The following is a 13,477-nucleotide window of genomic DNA, read 5'->3' on the forward strand; positions in this document are numbered from 1 at the left end:
AGGGTGACGTAAAGATAAGGAGCCAGGATAATCTACATTTATTGAATAAAAAGTTACTTTTGGCAAGTTTAACTTCTAACTGACGCTGCCTGTGTCTGCTGTAATGGCAATCTGGTTGTAGAATACAGTGTAAAGGATGGTTATACATGCGCCCATTGAATCTGTATGTACTGCAACCATCTTTTTTTCCACGTACATATTTTTCAGTTTACTTTGTATCTGGAAGCTCATCGGGATTTCTTTATCAGCGATGTCCTAAAGGTTTACTTTTTCTGTTTCAGTTCCGATTGCCACATGAACTGAAATCATGGTGAAGCAATGCCATCCAGTGGTACATAATGGTATCTTTTCTTTGTTACAATAATTGGGCTGTTTTTTTAACCCCTTCGCTGGCCAGGCCTTTTCCCCCTGCGGCACCAGGCCTTTTCCTGGCTATTTGAGGCAGTTCGCGCTTAGGCCCTCATAACTTTTTTTCCACATAAACTACCCTCGCCAAATTTGCATACTTCTTTCCAACATCCTAGGGATTCTAGAGGCACCCAGAGTTTGTGGGTTCCCCTAAAGGAGACCAAGAAATTAGCCAAAATACAGTGAAAATTTCGTTTTTTTTTTAAAAAAAGGGCTGCAGAGTAAGGCGTGTGGTTTTTCCCCTGAAAATGGCATCAATGAAGGGTTTGTGGTGCTAAAATCACCATCTTTCTAGCTTTCAGGAACAGGCAGACTTGAATCAGAGAACCACATTTTTCAACACAATTTTGGCATTTTACTGGGACATACCCCATTTTTACTATTTTTTGTACTGTCAGCCTCCTTCCAGTTAGTGACAGAAATGGGCGTGAAACCAATGCTGGATCCCAGAAAGCTTAAACATTTCTGAAAAGTAGACACAATTCTAAATTCAGCAAGGATTCATTTGTGTAAATCCTACAAGGTTTTCCTGTAGAAAATAACAGCTGAAATAAAAAAAAAAAAAGAAATTGAGATGAAAACAATTGCCATTTTTCTCCATGTTTTACTCTGTAACTTTTTCCTGCGATGTCAGATTTTTTAAAGCAATATACAGTTACACCTGCTGTACTCGTCTGGATGCGGGGATATATAGGGCTTGGAGGTTCATCAAGAACCCTAGGGACCCAGAGCCAATAAATGAGCTGCACCTTGCAGTGGGTTTTCATTCTATACCGGGTATTTAGCAATTTGTTTGCTGAAATATAAAGAGTGAAAAATAGGTATCAGAAAACCTTTGTATTTCCAAAATGGGCACAAGATAAGGTGTTGAGTAGCAGTGGTTATTTGCACATCTCTGAATTCCGGGGTGCTTATACTAGCATGTGAATTACAGGGCATTTCTCAAATAGATGCCTTTTTTACACACTGTCTTACATTTGGAAGGAAACAATGTAGAGAAAGACAAGGGGTAATAACACTTCTTCTGCTATTCTGTGTTCCCCCAAGTCTCCCGATAAAAATGGGACCTCACTAGCGTGGGTAGGCCTAGTGCCCCCAACAGGAAATGCCCTAAAACACAACGTGGACACATCACATGTTCCCAAAGAAAACAGAGCTGTTTATTGCAAAGTGCCTAGCTGTGGATTTTGGCCTCTAGCTCAGCCGGCACCTAAGAAAACCTACCAAACCTGTGCATTTTTTAAAACTAGACACCCAGGGCAATCCAAGATGGGGTGACTTGTGGGGCTCTCACCAGGTTCTGTTACCCAGATTCCTTTGCAAACCTCAAAATTTGGCCAAAACCCCCCACTTTTTTCCTCACATTTCGGTCACAGAAAGTTCTGGAATCTGAGAAGAGCCACAAATTTCCTTCCACCCAGCATTCCCACAAGTCTCCCAATAGATAAAAATGGTACCTCACTAGTTTGGGTAGGCCTAGTGCCCGTGAAAGGAAATGCCCTAAAACACCATCTGGACACATCAAAATTATCAAATACAAAACTACCTGTTTTTGTGGGGGGCACCTTCGTTTTTGGTCAAGGGCTCAGCAGACATATAGGAAAACCTACCAAACCCAAACATTTCTGAAAACTAGACACCCGAGGGAGTCCAGGGAGGTGTGACGTGCGTGGATCCCCCAGTGTTTTTTTACCCAGAATCCTCAGCAAACCTCAAATTTAGCCCAAAAATCACATTTTTCACACATTTCTGTGTGGGATCCCTGCACCGTGACAAATTTCCTACCCCCCAACATTTCACTCAATCTCCCCGGTAAAAATGATACCTCACTTCTGTAGGTGGGCCAAGTGCCTGTGACAGGGAAGAACCAAAAACATGTCAAAATTGAGGTGGAACCAAAGCGGATCCAAAAGGGCAGCTTGAAAAAGAACATTTTTAGGCTGACAAGTGGGGCAGAATTTTTATCGGTATAGATGCGACAATGCTGGGTGGTAGGAATTTTGTGGATTCCTGCAATTTCTGGAAGGTTCCATCCCAAAAATGTGGGGAAAATGTGTGATTTCCAGCAAAATTGGAGGTTTGCAGGGCATTGTGGGTAAGAAAATGGTGCGGGATGCATGTGAAACACACCACCCTGGACTCACCCAGATGTTTAGTTTTCAGATGTGTCTAGGTCTTGTGGATTTGTCTACAATGCAGCATCTCAAAGTCCAAAAAGGGCAGCTCTCATGGCCCAAATGTAAAACTAAAACCCAAAATAACCAAATATCCTCTTGCTTGCCGTGGGATAACATGTTTTAGTGTGCAGGGGAGAGCTGAAAGACTGTTACCCCCTTCAGTTGGGGTGAGGGCGTAACCATGCCCATACTGGTTGGCAGTCACCAGCCCACTATTTTTTTTATTTTTTATTTCCTGGCATCTAGTAGGCTTTCTGCCCCCCCCCCCCCCCCGGGGAGTGGATGGGGGTAATTGCTGCATCTGCACACAGGAGGGCAGAACAACTTTGTCCCCATTTATTTGGGGTGGGGGTATGGCCATACCCCCACCCTCTTTTTTTCAAAATAATTCTTCCCTGGTATCTGGTGGGGTTTCAGTCCCCCCGGGGGGCAGAGGAGCCTTACAAAAATAGGCTGATCTGCCCCCAAGGGGGGCAGAAATGGCCTAAAATAAATTTGCCACCCAGGGGAATGACCCTTGCCTAAGACGTTACTCCCCATCCGTAAAAAACAACCAAAAAATCCCTGGTGCCTAGTGGCTTCTGCCCCCCGGGGGCAGAAAAGGCCTAATAAGATTATTGCCCCCTGGGGAGCGACCCTTGCCTAAGGGGTCTCTCCTGTTCATATCTAAATAAAAAAATAACAAACTCCCTGGTGTCTAGTGGGCATTTCTGAAGCCCGATCGCATTACGATCGGGCTACAGAAATGCTCAGAATTACATCAAAAGAAAGGAAAAACCTTTCCTTTCTTTTGATGTCTCTGCCTGCCCCCTCCTCCCGAGCAGAACAGAAATGCTTAGCATTTCTCTTCCGCACCGCGCTGGAAGCATGCAATTGCGTGCTGACATCATCAGACATCACTGGGGGGGGGGGAGGTCTGGGGTGGACGGGTAAGCGATTCCCCTTCCATCCCTGATGGGAGGTGTGGGTGGGAGGCACTCGGGGGGCCGGGTGCAGGATGAGCTGTTCTCGTCCTCGGCACACGAGCGCTATGGTCGAGGGCGAGACCAGCTCGTCCAAGGCACCCATGGGGTTAAGCCATCTATCTAAGATTAGACTTAAAAACAGGCAACATTAATATTCTTCTTTATTAACCTCATTCACTGGTTCCAATCGATGCATTGGAGCAACAGTGGCTTAATATATATATATATATATATATATATATATATATATATATATATATATATTCCACAACAACAATCATCTCTGCCACAAACCGCGGCAGGTTGCAACAGGGTAGCGACTCCCCTAACAACCACAACTTCAGTTTCTCCATGCTTGCGCCAAACAGTGGAGACCGCCAAGTTCACTTTCTAATGAGCGTTTTGTTTGCATATCGGTGACAACTAGTCAAAATCTCCTATGTGTTTCGGAGAGCCAGTCTCCTTGATCACGGGTAACTCTCACACAAAGAAAACCCCACAATTTTTAAACAAATCATGAATGTGTTAGTGCATAAAAAATGGACTAAATCCTCAAATCAACAATTTGATGAATGTAAGCTTTCTGCCAACTCTTAGTGTATACCTTCGTCTTATTATCTTACAGGTCCACCTTTGCAATATCATATACAAAAAATATCATCACTTTTAAACTTTTTTAACTTCTTTTACATTCTTTTCATCACAATCAAGCCGCAAGGGGGCTGCCAATATAATAAACCAATCTTTCACTCAAAAAAGGATACAATATCTCTTTGTGATAAGGGTTGATGTCCCTTAATCCACATCCACCAGTTGGCATCAGCTTCTTACACCTTCTGTTGATATTCTAAAAATAAGTGAAAACATATTTTAAAGCCCTATAATGAAATTACACCAACTTCATTCTCCTCCAGAGGCCTCATATTAACTGTTCTCAATTATTAAATACTTTCCACTTGCATACAGAGCTATTCCACAATATTGCATCCAACCTAAATGAACTGCCAATTCTTTGTCAAGATTTAATTCTACTGGATGTAAGGTATTATATCCGAAGTGCTGAAATTTTTCAAACACTCACCCCCAGTCACACACAGATCTGGGTTTAATCCATAGTTCTTGTTCTTTTGCTCACCATGCCACACCAGTTTGGACCAAGCCATATGCAAATCAGTTTTGACCCTGTTCCCCATGGGAAAAGTCCAGCCCGAAATGCCAGGCCAGGTTGCATGTGGCTGGGTCTAAACTGGGGTGGTATAGTGAGCAAAAGAACAATGGATTAAACCCAGATCTGTGACTGAGGGTGAGTGTTGTAAGGTTTCAGCACTCCGTCCATCATCCTTTTGTGTTGTTGAGTCAACATCCTCTGTAAAAGCAAGGAGTAAATTCAAAAGAAGTGAATCCAAAAGTAGTGACTCCATAAATAAGTTAAACAGAACGATAGCTGGGGAATATGTTTAAGGTGTGGTAGCTCTGGCCACTGGGCAGATGATCTCCATTGTCCAGCTAGGAATGTTTCTTGCATGAAATGTAAGAAATTGGGACGTTTGCATGTGTGTGAAAGCTCATCAAGGGAGGCAACATCAGGAAGTAAAAGTGTAAATGTTCTAGATAGTGACTATCAGGACGATTACAACTATGAAAGTTATGTATTGACTAAATCGGAAAAGTCTAATTTGAAGAAATTGACAATGATATGTACAGAGAGGAATGTGGGGGCTGAGAAAAAGGGCCTGGCAGTCAAAAAAGTGTGTTTACTATTATAATTCCCATAGGGATTTCAGACACGACTACTGCCTGAACTGCTGGACGGAATTACACCAAATTTGGCAGGAAGCTTGCTTTTGGCCCAGAAAGAGTGCTTTTTAGGGTCGAGTGCGCAAGCGCTCTGGCCCCAGTTGTAGTCTCTCTGTTGGCTTTTAACCATGCCCATGTCAAGCCCATCACTTTCGTTGGTTCGTGGGCTTGCCTTTTAAAATTCACTTGATTTTATTAATGAAAGGCATGCATACGTCATGCCCTTTCCAGTGTTTAGCCCTCCTCAAGGGCACCGGCCAACTACTGAAAACATACAAGGCTCCACGTTTTCCGTATGGTTTCTGGACTACTTTTTCTTTTTATTTCGTATGCAGCCCGGTCTTGCTGGGCAATAATCGAGCGTTTTTCACGACCACCAGTTTAATTCTATTGCTTATCCTAGCGCTCCTTCGCGTATTCGAAGGTTTTACACAGAGCGATCACGCTCGTTTTTTTTTTTTTTTTTTTTTTTTTAACTCTGTGGCCAGTATCTGCAATGACCTATGCCTCAACCAGGTGACATACAGTGTGTGGTGGGATTGGGACAGTGCGCCACTTCTGGTGCGCAGTCCTCACAAAGGGGGAATACTGAGAGATCTAAATTGTCCTGGGTCAAGCAGGCAGAGAAGAGCCAAGCTTCTCTCCCACAACCCTGACAATCTACCACTGTACTGCTTCTGCGGCCCCAAAACTAGAAACCCGACCAAAGAATCATCTACGAGCCAAAAGTCGATGTTCCAGTGAGTCGTGGCAGCGCTGGTTTGGCACACTACCATATGAAAGTTACTAGCATTTTGCATAAACTGCAGGTCTTTCTCTTTTGCCACCTGTGAATAATGTGTATTATTCTTGCTCAACTTAATGGCACACAAGTTAATGAGCATCGAAGCTTGGTAGGCCCAGCTGACCCTGCCTTCCATTAATCGATCTCAAGGCTTAGAGGCCATGCATAGATGAAAGCTGAGAGCGTTTAACTTGATGAACTAAGGCCCATATTTATACCTTTTTTGCGCCGCATTTGCATCATTTTTTTGACGCAAAAGCAGCACAAACTTACAAAATACAATAATATTTTGTAAGTTTGCACAGCTTTTGCATAAAAAAATTATGCAAATGCAGCGCAAAAAAAGTATAAATATGGGTCTAAGTTGCTATGTTACCCGACCTCCTAAATTCCTGCATATGCTTACGCTGCTGGACAATCATTTGTTGTTGCTTCATTGTCGACCAGTGGTTTGTGAATATCTACCATTCGCAACGCTATGGAAAGTGAAACCCTACGCCACAACTACACGATTCCACACCTGGCAACACTCACGGACAGTTTGATTGTGTGACTAAAACATAATTAGGATACCCCAAATCAAATTAGAAAGGCAGCTTCTCTGAAAACTCTAGTGAGCAGAAAAAAGGCGAATGCTGGGTCTGTGAAGAGATTCTGCTGAATGTTACCAAATAGACGGAATTCCTAATGAACCTTTGAGAGGTGGAGGAGGGCCGGTCAGACATAATGCAGGTTTCTGCTTAGAGCTTATCGTAGGGGTATGTAAAATTGAGAATTTTATATCTCCCAAACATTCTGATCTACTGGCATATACTATAATTATACCTGTGGTTTGAGAAGTTTTCTACTAGTGGATTTCATGTTGTTACCTGGATTTTCGCTCTATTTATGAGTTGGCAAGAATAAAATACTAAATACACCAGGTTTCAGAGTCGTGAGGAAAACTGCTTTAAAGTCAACTCACTAGTAAAAAACCTTCCCTTTTCATTGACTACTCGAATTCAGTGTGCATATGCGCACAGGTCAAATTTACAACAGCGGCATGCTCATGCTCAAGGTTAGAGGTCACGTTTGAACACAGGGAGGCTGCCTCTGTGTGATGGCACACACTGGGAGGCTGCGCACTGGCCGCAACCTCGAGAAAATGCTTCTCCACTGCCGTCCCATTTTCCTTTGGCCCTGGGACAGCCTCCTGCTGAAATTGAACAGAAAAGCCCTCCTCAAAAGAGGAACCCTTCCTAATGAGAGGTGGGGGAGCGATGTCACTAAGCACAACACTGGGAAAGCAGGAGTCCAAGAGCGGTGGCTTTTAGCAGTTAGCAGTGCTCTTTTCAAGAAAGCATTGCTTAGAAATTCCAGCAATACACCTTCTGGTCCGAAGGCAGAAATGGGTGACCTTGAGGTTCATTTGTGGGCATAAGGGGCACACTGGGTGTCAGGGACACAGCGGGCTCACCACAAACACACTTGTAGCACTGATATTTCCCCTGGACCGCACACAGAGGTGATGGTGGATGTCCCCATGTCCTCTCTGTGCAGCTCTGTAGTCACCAGGGAGCCTGGTCTCTCTTTCTAGAAAGCGTCTTTCTGCCGGGAGATATTACCAATGGGTCTATTGAATGCAACCTGGTTTATTAGGTCGAGCATAGCAGAGTGCAAGTGCTGCTTTTCTGATGTGTTGTTATCTATTTGGGCTTTTAACCACCCCTACCTCACGCCCGTCACTATCACTCGTTCATTGGCTTTCACTTCAAACATTCTTTGTTATCATTAGTAAATGCTTTACGTTCGTCCCTCCTTGGGGCTGTTGGTTACCGCCTTGGACATCGACCCTGTTACATGGCTAATTGCACTTTTGCCCATACGTTTGGCTGCAAGCAAACTTCTTTTTCCTTTTGTGTGTCCCCTTCATGCTCATTCTCATAGCAACCATCAACTCGCTTATGTGAAACTGTTTTACTTTTCATTTTCCAGTTATGTTGCAAGAAAAATCAGGTTAGGAGTTTACAACGTTAATAGCTCTAATTCGAGCAAATGCAAGACCAAGTGCATTGCAAAGGGTTGTTGTCATTTGGTGTACATCCATTCACTAGTTTTTGAGATATTAAAAGAAAAAGAAAAATAGATATCTAGAGGCGCAAAGGATTCACAAATAATAACGAGCTCGTGCAGAGATCTGCGGAGCTCTGATTGGCTGCCAACACTTCAACACTTTTTGAAGGCCCTTCCTTCACTCAGTTGATGAGGGGGGCACTCGCCCCCACTCCCAAAAACAAATGTATATATTAATGCCAGGCCCCAGGGGATGGAGTTCCCGGGGCCGAACTCGGCTGGAAGAGGGGTTACACAGCTAATTCTCCTTTTTCTCGTTATTCTTATGCCACCCCTTGAGATGGTGTAGGAATCTGACACATTCCCCGGCTTGTAAATCTGCAAATGCGTCAGATTCCTTTGGGTTCCATGGGTGTTGTGTGGGAACACCTCAAGCAACACCCTTGGAATGCCACTTTGATGCAGTATTATGCGTGATAGGGGTCCATATTTACAAGCCCATGAAAAGTCACAGAAGGTGGCTTTGCGTGGCCTTGTAAATATGGGCTAGCACACTGTGCCACCAGAGCGTCAACAAAAAAAAAATGACGCTCTGGAGGCGCTGTGTGCAGCTAGGGCCTCATAAATGAGGCCTCAAAAACCATTTGATTATAAACAAGATGGATACAGGAACCACCACCAAATATACCAGTTAAATGTGGATGGTGTTGCGACACTGCAGGATCTTAGGAAAACACAGATGAGGGAGGAACTTCATTGTGGGACCAACACAGTGGCAGCTGGTACCCTAAATATTTGGTGGGGCGACCACTGACTAGCAATGCCCGGGAGCAGGCCAAGGTGGGAGCAAGGTGTTCGAAAGTTTTGAAACTGTAGCACTACGCATCCCTCTTTATGTGTCAATCGCCAACAGTGCCTGAAAATGAAAGAACTGCAACATGGAGCGCTATCTCTCTCTCCATATATGTATAGACACGTTTCAGCAGAGGCAAAATCATAACAGACCCCCCGCCCCCCTCACTGCTTATCTGTGCTCCCTGTCCAGGGATTCCTGCTAATATTGGGTGCTCGTAGTAAAACATATTCTCCCCGACTGTTGGTTGAGAAATGTTATATAGTATTTTGTCTATAGTCCCATGCTTTGTTCTTCTCAGGATCCAAATGCCACTGCTCCTCTTCAGGACGCACAGGTTTCTGCAGGAACACATTTGAGTATGTGTTACAGGTTTTAAAGTAACCATATCTAATGTGAACCTGGAGAAAATGCACCAAATTATTTATTAACAATGAAGCCCATGTTCACTCATTGCTGTGAACTACCCCAATGTCACAAGAGTAGGTAACTAACAGCTGGTGATGTGTTTTTTAGCCGAAAGCACTGCATGTGGAAGAGATACATATTTGTGATAGGAAAAAATCACGAGCAGGTGTTCAATAACTTTGCTGCATCAGCCCGTGCAGACTTGCTGTGACACCCACACCACAGCGCTGAAGAAGGACATCACACGCGCAGAGCATGTCATAAGTGTGTTTCAGGGACCTCACTTGATGGGAGGGAACTGCCCTGGCGGGGTGGTGGAGGATGGGGGAGAGCAGGGAAAAACAAAACTGCAACCCAGTCCTCAAATGCTATATACGAATTTTGCATGTGTCACACTCCATCCATTTAAACTTGCTGCTGCAATTATTTTTTTATCAGAAAAATCAGCAGTTCAACCCAACCCATCCACCTAGCCCAACAGGCCCACAAACAGACAATAAAAAATCCAGCCCACACACTGACCTGACCAGCCGTCTCGAGACCGGACTGCAGAATGCCAACAAAACAGAAAGCTGCAGCCTGCAGCCTGCAGGCTCAGTGTCTCAGTGGGCATATGGCCATGCTCTCAGGTCCACCCAACAAAACGTTGCGACACGGCTGGAGCACGAGGCCAGTTTCAGCTTTATTGAAGCTCTGGGCTGGCCTGACCATCCAGCACCAAATTATCTACTGACACTAACTGTGACCAGAACCAAACCCTGCCCCCCCCATCCTTCCCCCTCCAGGGCATAGGATTCTCTGCTGTGTCCTTCAGGAGTCAGGGGGTGCGCGATGCTGCTCTCAGTGCTTGAGGTGTTTCTCCTGCTGCACAAACTCTTCCTGCACACGGGTCTCAGAAGTATTGCACACACACTGCTTCTGATGCACAATATCATCTTAGTGCACCGAAGGGACCCATGCAGTGCTATTAAATATAGAGCGGTTCTCTAGTGCAGTTGGGTTATGAACGTGCACTTTGCAGCTGCATGCTCTCATCCTGCACCGGGCAACGTTACTGCATCTACTCCCGCTGAACCCAAGTACTGCCCCCTGCACACCAAGCTGTTCCTAGGGATCTTCTTGGCGCAATGCATTTAGCATTGCTACCCCTAGCCCTATGGGGATATGAGGACCTTTAAATTACAACCACCCAATGCATACAATATGATAAATGACAGCAACACTTTCTGTGGATAAAATATGCCACAAGTTTACTGATTTCACAGGTTGGGTTAGTTTACGGGCGATCCAGGTGTCGACGGGGAGTTCCTTGAACTGATGACACCCATCATGAGAAAGCTAGAGCTGTCTTGTTGGTGTTTCAGCACCTACCCACTTAGAATCTTTACAGCTCGTTCATTTACAGTGGGTTCCCCCACCCACTTCTTACTTTTGTGTCATGCTCCTGACAAGTCAGAGCGAGACCCCGGCCAATCTCCACAGTTTCTTAGGATTCAACTGTTCCTTGAGGGATTAAGGAGCACCGTCGCCACATCCCAGGCCCCGCCATAAAGACTCCCAGTGACCTGAGGGATTGCTTTTGGCTCCAAGATCCACCGTTTGGAGGCCTTTTAGTTGTTTTGAAGCTTAAGGATCGCCCTGTAACTCTGCCAAGCCTCAGGGATGGTACTTCGCAATAACCGAGGCCCCCCACCTGGGCTCCCCTCACATACCTCTTAAGTACACCCCGCATCACTAATATTCAACAGGAAAATGTCTGTACCCACATCAGACAAGTGTTCCCCATCAAAACGAAGATGGGGAACCCTGGTCTTCCATCGTACCAATGTGCATGGGATTGAGAGAACTAACTCTGCAATTGAGAGAGGACAACTTTACCATTCTGTGCCAGGAAATGTGTCACCTGGGTTACTGACTTGTTCGCCATTTGCATACTGACATGTTGAGTCCATAATCAGCTTGTGCATTTCTAAAGCTCACTCTGACTAAACAACCCCAGCTCATAACAAGATAGAAGCGATGGAACCACTGCCTTTCATAGTGGGCTCACACACTTCTGAAAGACACTCTGCGGTAACTACTGTCCAATGCTGGTCTAGCCTGCCCCTTGCACAACCACACAGACATGTAATCCGATAGCCGGCATTGCAACAATGCCTTTTGTTAGGGGCTCGTGCCCACTTACAAGGCGCTGTGGAGTCACTACCCCAAAGCCATGACCCAGCCTGGGATGTCGCAAACTCCACCCTCATAATGGGCTTGTGCCCTTCTGCTTATTGATGGAAATGCCTCAGCGCAATTGTGGTCAATATCTCCCCACTCTGACCCCGATACCTGTGTTACCATTGGCCCCAAATCTTCTGCCGATGTCTCACTTGGTCCCTCAACTGGCTGATCTTCACCTCCAGCTGTGCTGAGCCACTCTCGATTCCCTGGCTGAAAGGTGGTGTAAAATTTGTGACTGGATGGGTGTGAGTGGTCACCCTTGCTTGCTTGCCTTTGCTTCCATAGGCTTCTTAACAGAGGAGAAATTGCAAAATGTTAGTTAGCGAAGATTCAGTCGTGAACACTCAATACCAGATCCCGTTCATGCACATGTGAAGCCCACTTTCAAATATACGTGTCCCCTCCGTTACAATGCTCGTGCAATGCCTCCCCGTAATTGAGATTGGTCCAAATCGCCATGCTTGGGCACAACTGTAAATACCCATACCACCAGGTGCCAAGGTGATGGACCCTGTAGGCGGTGTGGCAGGGCCAGTCCCCCGGGCTGCCCTGGTAACTGTGCTGTCCAATGTGCCTCAATAAGAAGGCATTCACAGCTCGCGTCATACGCCCAGCATTCCCATCACCGACAGCGCCCTACCTGTATGAGTAGCAAGTGCTGGATCTCAGTTATATGAAAACAGTAATTGCGATCATCCCCCAAAGCACCGCAGTCAGCATGCACTTTACTCAACAGACACAGCGCTATAGTTATTCCTATTGTAATAAGCGAGCTGCTCCAAGCCCCTCGCGTTGTGTTTGTACTAGGGACAATATTCTTATTTGTTTATTCATTTATTTGCGCACTTTACTATTATCTGTTGTTGTTACTTCCACATTCTATGTATTTATTTACTATTCTTGGCTAGCATGCCCAGCTAGGATGCAACCACACCCTATCCCAATTAACACCAGGTGATTCATTTTACTGTATCCCTCTTGTCACGTACCAGCTTTTGCGCTTATTAACACCCTTCAATCAGTGGTATCTCCCCTTTTGCAACCCGGTGCCACCCCTATCCATGCAGTGCGCGCTCACTGTAACATGCAACTAAATCTTCCAGGCCTGACTCTGCACAGAGACATGGCGTGACATGCTATTGATGACAGCTGGGGACTGTGACCCTCTCACTCCCCTTCTTGGCCGAGCTCACTCCAATACTTCTGGCAACATGGTTTTCGCTTATAGCCATTCCCTCAGCCTTCACCTATTAGCCTGGTGGGCCACTGCAAAGGTTCTTTGGTATGAATTGAACCCTTGTAATTCTTCCCCTTGTTTGTCCCTGTTTCTTCCTGATTTATCCCTCTGCACCTTGTAATTCCTCGGCGAAATACATGATGTAGCTTTTGATCCGCTTAGCAGGTGCATAATAATAGCTACCTTGCTCTTCCTTATTTGTAACGCAGCACTTTGCCCCAGCCCTCGGCCTTTAAGCGCTCCCATTGGCACAGCGGTTATTAACCACGATTGGTACTCATCTTATTGCCTCAGGAAGGATGAAAGGCTGAGTCAACCTAGCCTGGGGCTCGAACTCTCCATCCAGGAGAGCAACAGTTTTCTGCATCCTCTCCTTATGTGCCTGAGTCATCCTATTTGACAGGGCTCCCTCTCCCCAGCCCCCAATGCACCAGAAATTACTGCTATCAACGTGTTTCCCATGTGTACTCAATCGCAGTTCAGAAAAAGGCATTCCGTTTTTGGATGTGATCAATCTCTGCACGTGCTTACACTCCCCCCACACAGTCCTACGGCATGACTGCACAGCTC

This window comes from Pleurodeles waltl, chromosome 5 (assembly GCF_031143425.1).
Source record: "Pleurodeles waltl isolate 20211129_DDA chromosome 5, aPleWal1.hap1.20221129, whole genome shotgun sequence".
In the NCBI taxonomy this organism is placed as follows: domain Eukaryota; kingdom Metazoa; phylum Chordata; class Amphibia; order Caudata; family Salamandridae; genus Pleurodeles; species Pleurodeles waltl.